The 17,190-nt window shown below is 46.4% G+C and overlaps 1 protein-coding gene across 1 annotated transcript in view; it reads right to left on the bottom strand.

The window, feature by feature from the left end:
• RPS2 (ribosomal protein S2) overlaps nt 1-16,281 on the bottom strand; it is a 181,080-nt gene extending 164,799 nt beyond the window's left edge. Inside the window, exon 1 of the mRNA XM_075565748.1 lies at nt 16,277-16,281. The gene's annotated coding sequence lies outside the window, so the exon portion shown is untranslated. The remainder of the gene's footprint in view (nt 1-16,276) is intronic.
• Nucleotides 16,282-17,190: the final 909 nt, after the last annotated feature.

The raw sequence follows: 17,190 nt of genomic DNA, 5'->3' as shown, positions 1-17,190 counted from the left end.
GTGAACTTTGCGCCTAGACTCTAGTGATGACCAATCTAGTTCTTTGAGCATTTCGCAGTGATGTGTGTTGTAGTTGCATTGGAGAACAAAACGACAAATTGAATTGTAGAGGGTGTCAAGTTTGCTAAGGTGGGTTTGAGGAGCCGAGCCATATACTATGTCTCCATAGTCAATAATTGGCATTAGCATCTGCTGTGCAATACGCTTTCTGACCAGGAGACTTAGGGAGGATTTGTTCCTGTAAAGTACCCCTAGTTTGGCATAGGTCTTGGTTGTCAGGGTATCAATGTGCATCCCGAATGTTAAGTGGGAGTCAAACCATAAGCCCAGGTATTTAAAACTAGTGACAGGGGTTAGGGTGGTGTTAGCGTTGGTTCTAATCAGGAGCTCAGTCACTGGAAGCTTTACAAATTTAGTCTTGGTCCCGAATACCATTGTTACAGTCTTGTCAGTGTCTAAAAACAGTTTGTTTTGGGAAATCCAGTTTTCGAGTCTCAAAAAGTCAGACTGAAGTATGTGTTGAAGGTCAGAGAGGCTATGGCTGTGTGCATATAGGATTGTGTCATCTGCATACATGTGTATTGAGGCTTCCTTACAAGCTGTGGGAAGATCATTAATGAACACTGAGAAGAGTAGGGGCCCCAGAACAGAGCCTTGCGGGACACCACAGGTGATATCAAGGGGGTTGGAGTTAGAGCCTGAGATGGACACATGTTGGGATCTTCCTGATAGGTAGGACTGAATGAACTTATGAACTTATGAGGAGAGGCTAGCTAAATTAGATTTATTTACATTAGAAAAGAGGCGTCTAAGAGGGGATATAAAAACTATATACAAATATATTCGGGGACAGTACAAGGAGTTTTCAAAAGAACTATTCATCCCACGGGCAGTACAAAGGACTCGGGGCCATCCATTAAGGTTGGAGGAAAGGAGATTTCACCAGCATCAAAGGAAAGGGTTCTTTACAGTAAGGGCAGTTAAAATGTGGAATTCATTACCTATGGAGACTTTTATGGCAGATACAATAGATTTGTTCAAAAAAAGGTTGGACATCTTTTTAGATAGGAAAGGTACACAGGGATATACCAAATAAGTATACATGGGAAATATGTTGATCCTGGGATTAATCCGATTGCCAATTCTTGGAGTCAGGAAGGAATTTATTTTTCCCCTTATGAGACATCATGGGATTATATGACTCTGGGGTTTTTTGTTTGCCTTCCTCTGGATCAATAAGTAAGTATAGATAAAGGATATAGGGGGCTATGCACTAAGCTCAAAGGCTTTGCGATCTGATTTGGCCAAAAAGCAGGTTCGTTAAAAAGTGAAGCCGGGGACGCGATGCACTAAGGCCTTGAGGCCATTTTTTAACGTACCTGCTCAAAATAGCTCAAAACAGCCACAGCGTACGTGATGCTTTTTTCCCCCCTGCTAGCGTTCTGAACCTCTCCGTACACTAGCTGATAGAAAAAAAAGCCGCATGTAACATTTGCATGGAGATTTGCCATCTCCATGCCAGACTGTTACAGGCGATCGTACACTAAATAAATACATTTTAATAATAGTGTACATGAGCAGGGGGTCTCTGGAGCTGAACCGCATTGATTTCAGGTCCGAGGACCCCCTTTCTTCAGGAGATATAGGCCCCGTTATGGGGTGCCGGTATCCCCTGCACTTTAAAGCTCCCGCGTCACGTGACCGGGTTATTTACATTCTGCAGGGGATACCAGCACCCCATAAAGGGGCCTATATATCCTGAAGTAGGGGGTCCTCGGACCTGAAACCAATGCGGTTCAGCTCAGGAGACCCCCTGCACATCTACACTAGTATTAAAACACACATAACAATAAACAATAATTCATTACCATAGCGGCTATACGCTATGGTAATGAAGCTGCTTTAATGTATTTTTAATAATAGTGTGCAGGAGCAGGGGGTCTCCTGAGCTGAACCGCATTGATTTCTGCCTCAGAGACCCCCTGCTTCCCGAGTTACAGGCCCCGGTATGGGGCATTGGAGGCCAATATCGCAGCCATCTTTATAGCGTCCAAGACGCGACGTGGGCTCTATAAAGATGGCGTCCGCACTGGCACCGATGCCCCAAACCGGGGCCTGTAACTCGGGAAGCAGGGGGTCTCTGAGGCAGAAATCAATGCGGTTCAGCTCAGGGGACCCCCTGCTCCCACACACTATTATTAAAATTTACATTAATGCAGCTTCATTACCTTAGCGGATAGCCACTAAGGCAATGAAGGGTTAAGGCATAATAGCATGTTTATTGGGGACAATTTCCCCCAATAAACATTGCAATACACAACATAGAATACAGTAATGGGCAAAATTACTATTATCCACATATGGATAATAATGCATTTGCCCATTTTAAATACATAAATATTACAATAAATACAGTCAAAACATTTTACACTTACGTTTTACAGGCAGCCACGATGAAGGCCGTCTTCATCCTCATCTTAATTCTGCCTATGCCCCTCCGGTGCTGCAAAACATGCACAACAATCACAATAGCCAATGTAATGTCCCCTAACCCCTTAATCACCATAGCGGTTATTAACCGCTACAGTCATTAAGGGGTTAACCCACCCTCATCCACCACTCGGGAGGCCTACATACCCTCCCCTACTACCCCCCCACCCCGTGAGGCCTAACCACCCTCACCCACTACCCACAAGGGAGGCCTACCCACATACCCTTGGGGCCAATACCCCCCCCCCCCCCAACACATACAGTACAATAATGTGCAAAATAACTATTATCCAGATATGGATAATATATTATTTGCCCATTATGAAACACATAAAACATGCATAAATCAAAACATGAATTTTTAATCTTAAACTAACCACATTGCATGTTAAAATAAATCCAGCATCTATTGTAAATATAAGCCAACAAATCAGCAGTTCAACAAATGTATATGAAATGTCACACAATTGCATTGAGTGTGTACATGATGCAATTAATCTGTGCATCATGTAACACTATGCAAAATATATGTAACAATAAAACACTGTGAACAATGTCCCCTAACCACCAATGCCATCATGAAAATCAATTAGAAACTAACCAACATCAATACAATTAGCATCAATCAATTAATCCATTTCCTCAAACAATTAAAATACAATACAAACCAATTATCCAATTCCCTATTCAATTACTAAAGCCAAACCATTGCCAAAACAATTCTAATTTAAAGTAACCACCATCATTCTAATCTAACTACAAGAAAGAAGCCATTACCTAAATAGAAATTACATTATTAAAAACAATGACAAAATAAAGCTGCTAAATACATTAGCCATACATGAAAAGAACATAAACATTAGCAAAACAATCAATTATTATCTCTGTATGTCTGCCCATACAGATAGATAAACATAACATACAGGGGCAATAATAGAGCATCAAATACAAAGCATTTACATACAAAAATCACATACAATACACCCATTCAGTGTCCGTGAATGATGCTCTATTATTGCCCCTATATGTTATGTTTATCTATCTGTATGGATAGACATACAGGGATAATAATTGATTGTTTTGCTAATGTTTATGTTCTTTTCATGTATGGCTAATGTATTTAGCAGCTTTATTTTGTCATTGTTGTGAATAATGTAATTTCTATTTAGTAATGGCTTCTTTCTTGTAGTTAGATTAGAATGATGGTGGTTACTTTAAATTGGAATTGTTTTGGCAATGGTTTGGCTTTAGTAATTGAATAGGGAATTGTATAATTGATTTGTATTGTATTGTAATTGGTTTAGGAAATGGATTAATTGATTGCTGCTAATTGTATTGATGTTGCTATTTGATTTTTATGATGGCTTTGGTGGTTAGGGGGCATTGTTCATAGTGTATTTTATTGTTACATATATTTTGCATAGTGTTACATGATGCACAGATTAATTGCATCATGTACACACTCAATGCAATTGTGTGACATTTCATATACATTTGTTGAGCTGCTGATTTGTTGGCTTATATATACATAGATGCTGGATTTATTTTAACATGCAATGTGGGGATTTTAAGATTAAAAATTCATGTTTTGATTTATGCATGTTTTATGTGTTTCATAATGGGCAAAAAATATATTATCCATATCTGGATAATAGTTATTTTGCACATTATTGTACTGTATGTCTGGGGGGGGGGGGGTATTGGCCCCAAGGGTATGTGGGTAGGCCTCCCTTGTGGGTAGTGGGTGAGGGTGGGTTAACCCCTTAATGACTGTAGGGTTAATAATCGCTATGGTGATTAAGGGGTTAAGGGACATTACATTGGCTATTGTGGTTGTTGTACATGTTTTGCAGCACCGGAGGGGCATGGGCAGGATGAAGATGAGGATGAAGACAGCCTCCATCGTGGGTGCCTGTAAAAGGTAAGTGTAATATGTTTTTAATGTATTTATTGAATGTTATATGTATTTAAAATGGGCAAATGCATTATTATCCATATGTGGATAATAGTAATTTTGCCCATTACTGTACATATTGTGTTAGGGTGTGTATTTAGTTTTAATTGTTGTTTATTATTTTTGTTGGTGCAACATTGGTACCGCAGGCTCGCGGGTACCCCGGTACTCCCGCGGGAACCCCGGGACGGCCGCAGGGACCCCCGGACTCCCGCGGGGACCACCGCACTCCCGCTGAGACCCCAGCTTGGTGAGCCGGGGACCCCCAGACACCCGCGGGGTCAGCCGTGGACACCCGTGCAACCCCCGGCCTCCCTCGGGGACCCCTGCGGGGTCAGCCGGGGACACCCGCCGGCCTGCTGTATTGGTTTTGCGCATGCAAAAATGAAAAGCAAGAATTTTTTCTAAGTCCAGATTTCGTTGCTTCTACTCTGACCTGGCGTGTTTTGATCAACGCAACTTTTGCGTTTGTTAAGGTTGCGTTGCTTAGTGCATCCCGCTTAAGGGCAGAATTTCACGCAAACAGGGCTGCGATCGAGCAAAGTTGGACTTAGAAAAAATTCCTGAAAAAAGTCACTTTTAGAGCGCAAAGTGCCTGTTTGCGTTGCTTAGTGCATCGGGTTGAGCAAAAAATCACGTTCGAAGAGCACTTTGCGGTCTATAAGTGACTTAACGGAGCTTAGTGCATAGCCCCAAAGTATCTGTTGTCTAAATTTAGCATAGGTTGAACTTGATGGACGTGCGTCTTTTTTGAACCTCATCTACTACGTAACTATGTAACTATGTAACTATGTAACTATGTAACTATGTAACTATTTTATTTCGTATATCTGATCCGATTGTCATCAAGGGAAGAGATTTCGATCTCAAGAGTTGACATAAAACAAAGCTTTATGTCAACTCCAGGAGGTCATTTACATTGTAATATATGCATTATGTCAGGGGTGCTCAAGCCTCTCCAACAGGTCAGGTTTTCAGGATATCCCATCTTCACAGGATATCCCAGCTTCAGCACAGGTGGCTCAATCTTTGACTGAGCCACCTGTGCTGAAGCTGGGATATCCTCAAAACCTGACCTGTGGGGGGAGGGGGGGGTAGTGGAGTTGAGAACCCCTGAAATAAGGCAACTATACTTTCAAGCTACCATTTAACCCTGAAAACAGATATCCTGTAAGAGAGCAAGGAAACAAGGAAATAATCCAACATGTATTATGTGACTGGAGCAGCAATACTGCTTCCCCCCTTTCTGGTGGCTCTTTTATTCTTATTTGTATATGTAAGGCGTGTGACGATGTATAATTCAACATTCTTACCTAAGCTGGCAATCGTTTGATGCTCCAGCTATACATCTCTAAAAATCCTGATTGTGTGCCTAACATAATGGCCGCCTTTCAGCGTCAATCAATGCTTCAGTCAGTGTAAATCAGCAGCTACAATGTATCCTTATATTAGTAAGGTAACATTATCTATTGTTACAGTTTGCAGCTCAAACTACTGAGAACATTGGACAACAAATTATCACAAACAGGAAAGTGTTGCAAATATCTTGCACTGCTGGGGAGGGGGGATAAACCCTGCTATAGAAATCAAAGGGTGCTTTCAAATGACATTGAGTTGAATAAAATAAATAAAATAAAAAACAGTCCCTATTATCTAATACCACAGAACGGATTTATTTATAAAAAGACTTGTCAGATTTCACACTTTGCTGCTTTAGTCACCATATCTTTGGAAGGACTTGTCAAGCTGCCTTGTCTCCTACGTAATAGTGTATTTCCTGGGACATGTCTGTGTGCAGAGTGCTGCCAACACCCCTACTCCATCCCCCAATACAAAGGTGATATCACCATTGCAAAATCTTGCACCCACGTGTATTGAAGGCTGTACCAGATTAATTAAAGAATAAACTTCCATGAGATTTTTTGCTTTGATTAAAAAAAAAGTGATTTTTTTTTTAACTACAATTTTGCAGCTGGGAGACCCTGACACATTATATAAAGTTATAGATTGTAAGCTCACTGGAGCAGGCCTCATCTTAACTATTGTCACAGTGTAAGTTAATGTTGATATCTTATTGTTTTCATCTTCTGACCTCATTGTACTGCGCTGTGGAATACGTTGGCGCGTTACAAATGAATAGTAATAATTATATTAAAATAATAATAACCAGCCCCTTATTTACAAAGGCGAAATCGGAGCATTTCTTACTCCACTTTTTCCCACTATGTATTAACGCACAATGGCCCATGTTTACTAAGCGGTTCTATTCGATAAGACCAGGGGTGGACAACTCTAGTCCTCAAGAGCTACCATCAGGTCAGGTGTGCAAGATATCCCTGCTTCAGCACAGGTGGCTCAATCAGTGGCTCAGCCTTTGACAGGGGACTGATTGAGCCACCTGTGCTGAAGCAGGGATATCCTAAAAATCTGACCTGTTGGTGGCCCTTGAGGACTGGAGTTGGCCGCGCTTGGTCTGATCACTGCGTTTGTGCAATGTTCTCACTCCTTCACTCATCCCTCTGGTGGCAGCTTTGCAGAACAAACAGCCACAAATATGCAAACAGTGTCATTCTAGAGGTGGCTGCATGAAGGAGGCGGGCGGCGCGAAGGAAAAAGGTTAGAGACCATTACAGAGCCCCCCCCTCTCCCCCGGCAATCAGTGAGGCCGCTGTATGCACTAGCACAAATTTTGCCACCCTAGGCCAGACCTAGCGAACCTAATGAGAAATCCGCCACTGGATGTGGGCTATTGTGTCCTATTACAGCTGAAGCATTGGTATATTGGGACTCATTAAAAGCATTTCAAACTAAGGGGCCTATGATAGTAGCCTTTATAAAAACAAATAGCCGGGCCACTTTCGCCACCAGTTTTTTGAGCGTTGCTATCACGGTATTCAGAAAGCCTCGATTACCTGCGATAGCAAGATTCCCAAAACGGGCGAGTAGCCGGCGGCGTGATGATCGCCTCTCTCAAAAGGCCAAATCCGGCGCTTTCTTTCAGCTGCAGAGAGAGCTGCACAGAGGGAGCCGCTTCTCCCTGCGCATATCTCGCCAGAGATCAAAATATTTTAATATGAATTTTAATACTAGTGTAGATGAGCAGGGGGTCTCCCAAGCAGAATCGCGTTTATTTGAGGTCCGGGGACCCCTTGCTTTCCGAGGTACAGGTCCCGTTATGGGGTGCCGGTATCTCCTATGCATTTTATGCCCACAAGTGACGTGGGACATTAACATTTTTGGCAAATGCTTGTTTTCTATTGATTGTTATTTTTTCGATTTCTATTTATTGTTTGGATTAAATTGTTTTGAATTTATATGGCTGGTTTTTACTACATTTTAGGATTGGTTAGCGTTCTTAATTCATTAATGGTTTTGTTGGATAGTGTTTCAAATTAATTAATTGTTCTGTTGGTTAGTGCTTTTTTTTTTTTTTTTTTAATCTTTTTTTTTCCTTTATTGGAGACATACACATAAATTACATACAGAGGGCACAATCAGTTTGATACATAACGGACAGAGTATAGTGAGTCTTGACTGTAGGGTAGGCGCATGGTCTCAATAAATTCTTTAATTGATTTTTGGTAAGAAAAGCAGGGGGGAAGACTCAGGGAGGGGGACGATAGATGGGAACGACAGGAGAGGGGGGTGGGGGGGGAAGGGGGCGGGTTAGTCCCTCTCTTTCTCTCCATCTCTTTAGCTCTTTTGTGCTTAGTCGGTGGGTCCTAGCCGGGGCCTAGCAGGGAGGTGGGGTTCAGGAACCTGTCCAGGGCTCCCAGATATTATAGAATTGTGGCATTTTCTGTTTTAGCATGGCTGTCAGTTTGTCCATGATCATAACTGTATTTACCCTGTTGACCACGGTCCTTCTTGAGGGCGCTTTTAGGTGTTTCCAGGCTGCCGCTACCGAGCATCTTGCCGCCGTAAGTATGGCGGAAGTCAGCCTGGCCTCGGGGGCTGGGAGATCCTCTATTGGTTTACCCAGCACGTACGTCAGAGGGTCCAGGGGGACCTCTAGGCCCAGGGTGTCATCTAGCAGTTTTTGGACTCTGGTCCAGAACCGCTGTATCTCCGGACATGTCCACCATATGTGGGGCATGTCGCCCTTTTGTCCACATCCCCTCCAGCATTCGTCAGTTGCGCCGGGGAAGATCTGGCTCAGTCTGCTCGGGGTCAGGTACCATTGAAATAGTATTTTATATATATTTTCTTTTGTAACCGAGCAAATTGAGGTTTTAGGGGCTGCGTCCCAGATGTCCTCCCAATCTTCGAGGTCTAGCGGTATGCCAAGGTCTGAGCACCATTTTTGCATGTAAGCATGAGTGGGTGGGGGGAGGGAGTTTTCCAGTATGCTATAGATTGCTGTAATTAACCCTTTCTGATATGCTCTTCTTCGACAGAGCGACTCAAATTTGGTCAAGGGGGCAAATTTTGAGGTCGGGGATAGAGCTCCAAGGAAATGCCTTGTTTGTAAAAATGTGAATATGGGGAGATGGGGGGCTGACAGTTTGTTTCTGAGCTCCTGGAAGGACAGAGCTTCGTCATTCTCTAGCAGATCCGCAACCATGCTAATATTTAGGTCCTGAAATTGACCGATCTGAGCTTGGGCACATCCAGGGGGGAATGCTGGGTTCCCGAGTATGGGGATGAGTTGGGAGGGGGGTGAAGTTAGGCCATATTTCCCTCTATTTTTGGACCAGATCGACCACGTGCATTTCATTGCTCCCAGTCCAAGCTTCTGGGTGGGTTTTTCCTTGTGGTCTGGGGACCAAAGCAGTACTGGGAGAGGGACAGGGGCTACTTGATTGGTCTCTATTTCCAGCCAGCAGGCGGATTCTGGGGGGTTGTTCCACACTACTGCTTGTCTGAGTTGGACTGCGTGGTAATATCTTATCACGTCGGGCACACCTAACCCTCCTCTAGTTTTTGCAGCCATGAGCACTGACCGCGGAACTCTGGGTTTACGCTGTTTCCATATAAAGCGCATTATTTGCGTCTGTATGTTCCTGAGGTCAGCTAGTGGGATTGGGACTGGGAGAGTCTGAAAATAATACAACAGTCGGGGAAGGATATTCATTTTAGCGGAGACGATTCTGCCAAACCAGGAAATCTGGTATGTATTCCAAGCTTCTAGATCTTTCTTGATCTGGCTAAAAGGGGGGGGATAGTTAGTTTTATATAGCGAGGAGTACATTCTAGTAATTTTGATCCCTAGGTATTTTATGTGGGAGGAGTTCCATCTATATTTGTGGTTGGCTTGAAGAAGTTTCCATGTGGGTTCGGGGAGGGATATATTTAATGCTTCTGATTTGTCCATATTTATTTTGTAATCTGAAGCGAGACTAAACTGATCGAGCAGCTTTGTAGATTGGGTAGGGAGACATGTGGGGCAGCTAAGGTCAGAATGATGTCGTCCGCGAAAAGGGATATTTTATAGTCTTTGTCCGCTATGTTTATACCTAAAATATCTGGGTTCGCTCTGACTTGTGCTGCTAGCGGTTCTATTGAGAGTGCGAACAGTAGAGGGGATAGGGGGCATCCCTGTCTGGTTCCGTTTCGTATGTGGATTGGACTAGCTTGTCCGCCTGGCAGCTTTAGGTATGCAGTAGGATTCTGGTATAGTGCCCTAACCCCTTCTAGGAATGGTCCTGAGAAGCCGAATTTGATCATTGTTTGATCAAGGAAGGACCATTTGATACGATCAAATGCCTTTTCGGCGTCTAGGCTCAGGATCATGGCCTGGAGCTTGTTGAGATGCACGTGGTCAATGATGTCAATAATTTTGCGGGTGTTGTCAGAGGCCTGTCTTCCTGACACGAATCCCACTTGATCTATATGAATTAGTCGGGGGAGAATAGGGTTTAGCCTGTTTGCAAGGATCTTACTATAGAGTTTTAGGTCTGTGTTAAGCAGGGAGATTGGTCTGTAGCTACCGCAATTCAGCGGGTCCCTTCCTTCCTTGTGAATGATGGCTAAATTGGCCGCTGAAATTGTGCCTGGGATCGGGGCTCCTTCTAGAAAGGAGTTGAACATCTCTAGGAGATATGGGGAGAGAGACGATTTAAATTTTTTATAATAGGCGTTTGAAAAGCCTACGGGACCAGGAGTTTTGGCTATCTTAAGGGTGCTTATGGCTTGTGCCAGTTCTTCCTGGGAGATAGGGGTGTTTAAGGCATTGAGTTCCTCGTCGGAAAGAGAGGGAAGTTTGCAATTTGCCAGGAATCGAGATGCCGATTCCGCCTCTGCTGGGGCTTGGTTGGGAGGGTGGAGGTTATAGAGCTCCGTGTAATATCTTTCAAATTCTTGGGCAATTTCGTTATCTAGGTATGTGGTGCGACCCTCCTTATTACGGATTCTTGTGATTTGGGCTCTTGCTTTTATGCCTCTTAATTTTGATGCTAGTAGTTTGTCGGCCTTATTACCTCTATCATAAAACCTCTGATTGGTCCATTTGAGCTCTCTCCACTTCTTCTAATTGGGATTGCTTTAATTCAGTTCTTGCTTTGTCAAGTGTTCTGAGTATTTTTTTGGAGGGGGACGTTTTGTGTTGTTGTTCGAGGGAAATTATTTTGTCAGTCAGCGCCTTTTGTGCCTTTAGTTTAGATTTTTTCTTGTAGGATGCCAATGAGATTAGGTCGCCTCTGATTGTTGCCTTATGGGCTTCCCACAGCGTGGCTGCTGCCGAAACTGACCCTTTATTTAATGCAAAAAAAGAGGGGGGAGGTGCAGCGTGGGTTTGCAGCCTTTCTTATTTCTCCACATTTCTACTGAAGTAATATCATATAACATTTCTGTGTATATCGTTTCAAAACAGTTGCCATCATCAGCATTGTACAGAGTGCAGTCGATACAGTGGGAAGGGAAGGGGGGGGGGTTGGCAGACATAATCATAACACTTCGCCGCATCTGTGGTCTGGTACAGCCTGACAGACAGGTGGGAGGGGGGGAGGGGGGTTGGGTTCTCTCTAGGAGCTTGTACTCTCATCCCAGGGGAGGGGGCGCAAATGTGTGATTCACACCCTTGTAAACTACATTTTAACATACGTATCTTTACAATTAGAGCTTGTATCAACAACCTTGAGTGGCGACCCTGTTGTCACTCTGGGGGGGGGAGGGGGCGTGAGGGGGAATGGGGGGGGGGAAAGGGTGGGGGAGTAGGGGGGGCATGTTGGGGGGGGGGAGGTTGGGGGGGGCAGGAGAAGAGGGGGGTAGTGAGGAGGGGTGGGTTTGGAGGGGGGGGGGGGTGTTGGCGATGGGTTGAGAGGGGGGGGGGCGTGTGGGGGGGCGGGAGGGGGGGGGAATCATGTTATCCGACAATTCTTCAGACGAGCTGGTCATAGGCTGCAGTTTTGTACATATATTTCTAGTGTGATTGACTTCATTTTCGCTCTACCTTTGTGGGGGGGAACCAGGGGGGGAAGGGAGGGGGGTGGGGGGGAGGGGGCTTGGAGGTGCAGCGTGGGTTTGCAACTTCTCTCAATTCTCAACATTTCTGCAGATATGGTATCGTGTAACATTTCAATATATATCGTTTCCAAACAGTTGCCATCATTAGTGCTTTACAGTGTACAGTCAATTCGGCAGGTAGGGAAAGGGGGGGGGGGGTTTGGGCAGACATAATCATATCATTTTGCGGCATCTGTGCTTTGGTACAGCCTGACAGCCAGGTGGGAAGGGATAGCAGAATGGGGGCTACTTAGTAACAGGTTACACTTTTCTGTCCTCAGCGTTGTCGCTCAAGTTTAGGCCATGAGGTCAGTGATACCCAGGGGCCTGTGGTTATGTATAAAGCCCCTTTATCCCTTGTCGTCTCTCTCATCGGCAAACCTCCACACCCTGGAGCTAAGGGGCTGAGAGGCCTCAGCAGTGGCCCCCTATCTCTATGTCTTCATGTTCCCTTAGAATGACAGGGGTCTGCCGAGGGGAGAGAGAACTCATCGGGTGAGGGCCATGGGCGTTTACCACACATCTCTACCTGGGGGGGGGGGTATATGTGGGGAGGGGGGGGGTTCCGTACATACGACCTGGTTGCCTTGGCTGTTGCAGGGGAAGCGACCAACGTCAGTACCAAGGAGGCCAGGAATGTCACTTAGATGTGGCTTGGGGTGTCTGAGGCTTCGTCGTTGGGAAGCCGGGGGGGGGGGGTGTTTGCGGGGAGAGGGGGGGGGTTCGGTACGCGCGACCTGGTTGCCTTGGTTGTTGCGGGGGAAGCATTCAATGTCCGTGCCGAAGAGGCCAGGTATGACACTGTGATATGGCTTGGGGTGTCCGGGGCTTCGCTGTCGGGAAGCCAGGGAAAGGGTGGGGGGGGGGTCCAGGGGTCTCCACAGCGCGGGGCGAGTGGCCTCGGCGGGGGTGACTTCCTCGGGTATGGAGCTTTAAGGAACTCATTTTCCTCTCGGAGCCGGACTTCGTCTGTACACGTGGATCGCAAGGGCATCTCTCGAGGTTTCTGGTTGTGCGGCTCTGCGGAGGGATCGATTAGTCCTCGGCGCCATCTTGTGTCCGGTCCTCGGGAGCGGCTCTGCAGCGGTGGTAGTTGGACGTCATCTGGGTCTCGGTGTTGTCCGGTGCGGAGGATGAAGACAGGGAAGGTAAGGAGGGGGTGGGAAGGTGAGGAGGGGGGGAGGGAAGGTGCGGAGGGGGGGGAGGGAAGGTGAGGAGGGGGGGGGAGGGAAGGTGAGGAGGGGGGGGGGGAAGGGGGGAGGGAAGGTGAGGAGGGGGGAGGGAAGGTGAGGAGGGGGGGAGGGAAGGTGAGGGGGGGGGACGGTGAGGAGGGGGGGAGGGAAGGTGAGGATGGGGGGAGGGAAGGCGAGGAGGGGGGGAGGGAAGATGAGGAGGGGGGGGAAGGTGAGGAGGAGGGGGGGAAGGTAAGAGAGGAGAGCGGAAGGTAAGGAGAGTGTGTGTAGGGTTCAGATCAGGGGAGAACCGTTGTGGGGGGGGGAGGGTTTGTGGGGTGTTGGTGGTGGGGGGGGGGAGGAGGTGGGGGAGGTGGGGGAATGGGGAAAGCAGGGTACTGGCAGCTGTATCGTCACTACGGGGGGTAGAGATCTGAAGCAGCGAGGGGATAGTTCAGGGGGGTTGAGGGTTCGGGTATTCCAGCCGGTCTTTCAGGGCATCGATGCTGACTCACGGGTTCCGCTGGTTGGCGAGCCTTTCGGATGTTCAGGGGATCTCGGGGGGGCCAGATCTTGTTCCGCGGGGGGCCCTCTCTTCCCCTCGTGGGGGGGCGACACCGATAACTTTAAGAAAGTCGTTCGTGTCGGCCGGGTCCGAGATAGTGTAGAAACGGCCGTTTCTTGGGACAATGAGCTTGAAAGGGAATCCCCATCGGTAGTGGATCCCTTGATTCCAGAGGAGGGTGGTAAGGGGTTTCATGTCCATGCGTTTCAGGACCGTGGACCGGGATAGATCACTGTATACTTGGACCGCGTGGTCGGCCATTTGAATGTTTCCCGCGCTCCTCGCCGCTGCCGCCAGCTTCTCCTTGGTGGAGTATACATGATACCGGACTATCACGTCCCGGGGGCGATTGGGATCGGGGGATTTCGGGCCCAGGGCTCGGTGAGCTCTATCGAGCTGAAGTTCATGCTCGGTTAGGGTAGGGACCAGGCTCAAAAAGAGGCTCTTAAGATAGGTCTGGAGGGACTCCGGCGAGACCGACTCCGGGATCCCCCTGAAGCGCAGGTTCTGCCTCCTGTATCTATTTTCCTGATCTTCAATAGAGCTTTTAAGCGCGGCGATCTCGTGCCCCATACGGGCCATATCGTCTTCCATGTTGGAGTGGACATCTGACATGGTGGTGATTCGTGCCTCAACTGCGTCCGTCCTCGTTGCTAGAGTGCTCACGTCCGCCCGTATGTGCCTTAGGACCTGCTCCAGGTCCTCCATAAATCCTCGGCGCATCCGCAGGAGTAGCTCCTCAAAGAACTCTTTACCAAGTTCTGGGGGGACCAGGGGCATTTGGCTCCGGGTTGCCGCCTCCGCGGCATGTTCCTGCTCCTCGACGCCATCTTGGGAGTCTGAGGACATCTCCAGCGGGCGCGGGTTAGGCTGGAAGAATTTGGACACGGGGTTCTGAACCCTCTTCGGTGGCTTCCCCGCCATGCCTGAGGTTTCGGGGGGGGGGAGGTGGGCTCTTTTGGGGGGTCACTGCGGAGTTTGGGGTGCGTTTTTTAGTCTCTTCGTGGGGAGGGTGTCGGGAGCTCTTCTCCTAACCTGCCATTCGCGGTGATGTCACCGGAAGTCTCAGTGCTTTTATTTATTTAATTTGGGTGCTTAGGTGCTTGCGTATATCTTTTATTATTGTGTATTTTTGGCCTTCATACTTTTTATTAGGGTGACCATTGATTGATACAGTGGCTTATCATGCCAATATTATATTGGTATGATGTACCACTATGCCAATCAATGGGGTAGAGGGTGGTGTGAAGATTGGAGATAAGGAGTATGGCTTAGGCTATATGAAAGCAGACTATCATCACCACCATTTTGACTCAGCAGCCATTTTGAGTGTTTGCTTGTATGTATGTGTATAGCAGATGTTTATTTGTGTATGAAAGCTGCGCTGCAGAGCATTGCTCCTGGAAAAGACCATCCCTCGTATAATTCCTACTATTCATGAAATTTGAAATAATTGCATTCTCACAGTTTTTCTAACAAACTCATCCTTGTAGTATATGGGATGAGTGAGATAACCCCTGCTTCTCTTATCTTGCAGCTACACACAAAGGGATGAGAGGTTGAATATATACAATGATTCTCTGCCATACTCTAGTGGCCCCCAACAGAGAGAATTACATTTAACCCCTTGGGGAAAAGACAATACATTTATTGACGTTTACAGATCCATAGTTAATAAATCTGGGGTAAATGAATCCTGCTGGGTGTGCGGATATATACCACATACACAAACAGCCCCTTGGGTAGGAATACCTTACACTGATGCCGAATTTAGAAAAGGGATGGGATCGGTTAGGAATTAGCGGGTGGGTTGGTTCCCTGGGAGCAAGGCTAATGAATGGATTTGTCTGGGTGCTTGCAGTTCTGGTTGTTTTGTATGTATGTGTCGTGTGCAGTAAATCCCTGCTGCAAAGATGTGTAACACCCTCTACCCAGGCCATGCCACTGATCACAGATGACCCCGCAGAAGATGCAATCTCGGAAGGAAAAGTCAGTCCCCATCAAGGGAATACAGATGAAGATGACAGCAGAAAGACCAACCTGGCTGATATAATAGCCGGCAGCTCTGCGCGTTTTCAGAATGATCAAAGTCATGCAATCTTGGACCCTCCAGGCCAGCACAACATTTATGGGTTTTGTCTCAGTTATCCTTAAAAGACTATATTTTAAGAATAAAAAGGGAGGACTGTGAAGATTGCAGATAAGGTTTAGGCTATATGAAATCAGCCATTTTGAGTGTTTGCTTGTATGTATGTGTATAGCAGCTTTTTATCTGTGTATGAAATCTGCACTGCAGAGCATCGCTCCTGGCAGAGACCAACCCTCGTATAATTCCTACTTGTCATGAAATTTGAAATAATTGCATTTTCACAGTTTTTCTAACAAACTCATTCTTGTAGTATGTGGGATGAGTGAGATAGCACCCGCTTCTCTTACCTTGCAACTACACACACACACAAAGGGCTGAGAGGTTGACTCCTTAAGTCAGGAGGTTATGAGGCCCAAATTCCAGGGAAATATGTAGGGTAAAGGTTAGCTTGCGAAGCATACATTTCAGCCTGAATAAGGTTTTTTGTATAAATCACTATATTTTTCTTTATCTCTAAGCCAGCCCCCTTAAGGGGCGTATTACTCATTTGAAATATATAAATTGTGATGTCAAGCATTATGTGGTCAGAGGAGAAAGCTCATTTTGAATTCTCTCTCCTGTACCTTGGTACAATAAACTCACTGTGATATTCTGAACCCTAGACTTATTGATATTATTTCTATGCTTTCACATAATAGTTATTTATTTATTTTGCCCATTACTTTGTGTTGGGGGGAGGGTTAGCTACTAAGGCAGGGGAGCGCAAACGTTTGAAGCTGCGCCCCCCTGCCTGGCCTCCCCCGGTCTCGTGCCCCCTCTCCTACCTGCCAGCTGCGTCAAATGATGCTCTGGGGTTGCGTGATGACACATGATCTGCAGCCTTATAAACCCAAGTGATTCAGAACGGCGCTAAACAACAATTACAATCATAAATGTGGTGAAAAATAATTAAAAGTGAATTGTAAGGTGAAATAGAAAGATTCTCAACCTTCACAGGGAATTTGTACAAGTTCCCTTATAGACAGTAATGGACATCCAGGGTATGAAGGGAGTAATGATTCAGGAACACCCCAAAAAAGAAATAAACAAATATGGTGCAGCAAAATCACACAATATGATGAAGCAGTGGAATCTTGGCTCATATAGATTGCCTACTTACAGCAGGTCAGTGAAGAGACAGCATAAACGGGGGACACGGTAAGTGGAAACTCAGGAGGGCTCTCACTCAGGGCAGCATTCATGGAAAACAACGAAGAGAGAACAATTGTTCCTGAGGAAGCTGACGCTAGTTCAGCGAAACGCGTAGAGCTTCAACACCGCAAGCAGTCGCTCCCGGTCTGAAGGTGAAGAATCTGCCGTGCCGTTCTGTTACCTGCCTCTCCCTCCATCCAACCAGAAGTGCGGTTCCTGACGGATGTGACGTCAGACGCCATTCAGCGCAGTCTGACTGAGGGAGTTTCGAAGCAAACGGCCAGAC

Source organism: Ascaphus truei, chromosome 11 (assembly GCF_040206685.1).
Source record: "Ascaphus truei isolate aAscTru1 chromosome 11, aAscTru1.hap1, whole genome shotgun sequence".
Lineage (NCBI taxonomy): Eukaryota > Metazoa > Chordata > Amphibia > Anura > Ascaphidae > Ascaphus > Ascaphus truei.
Note: the sequence above shows the minus strand (reverse complement) of the source record. Positions and strands in the feature narration are given on the sequence as shown.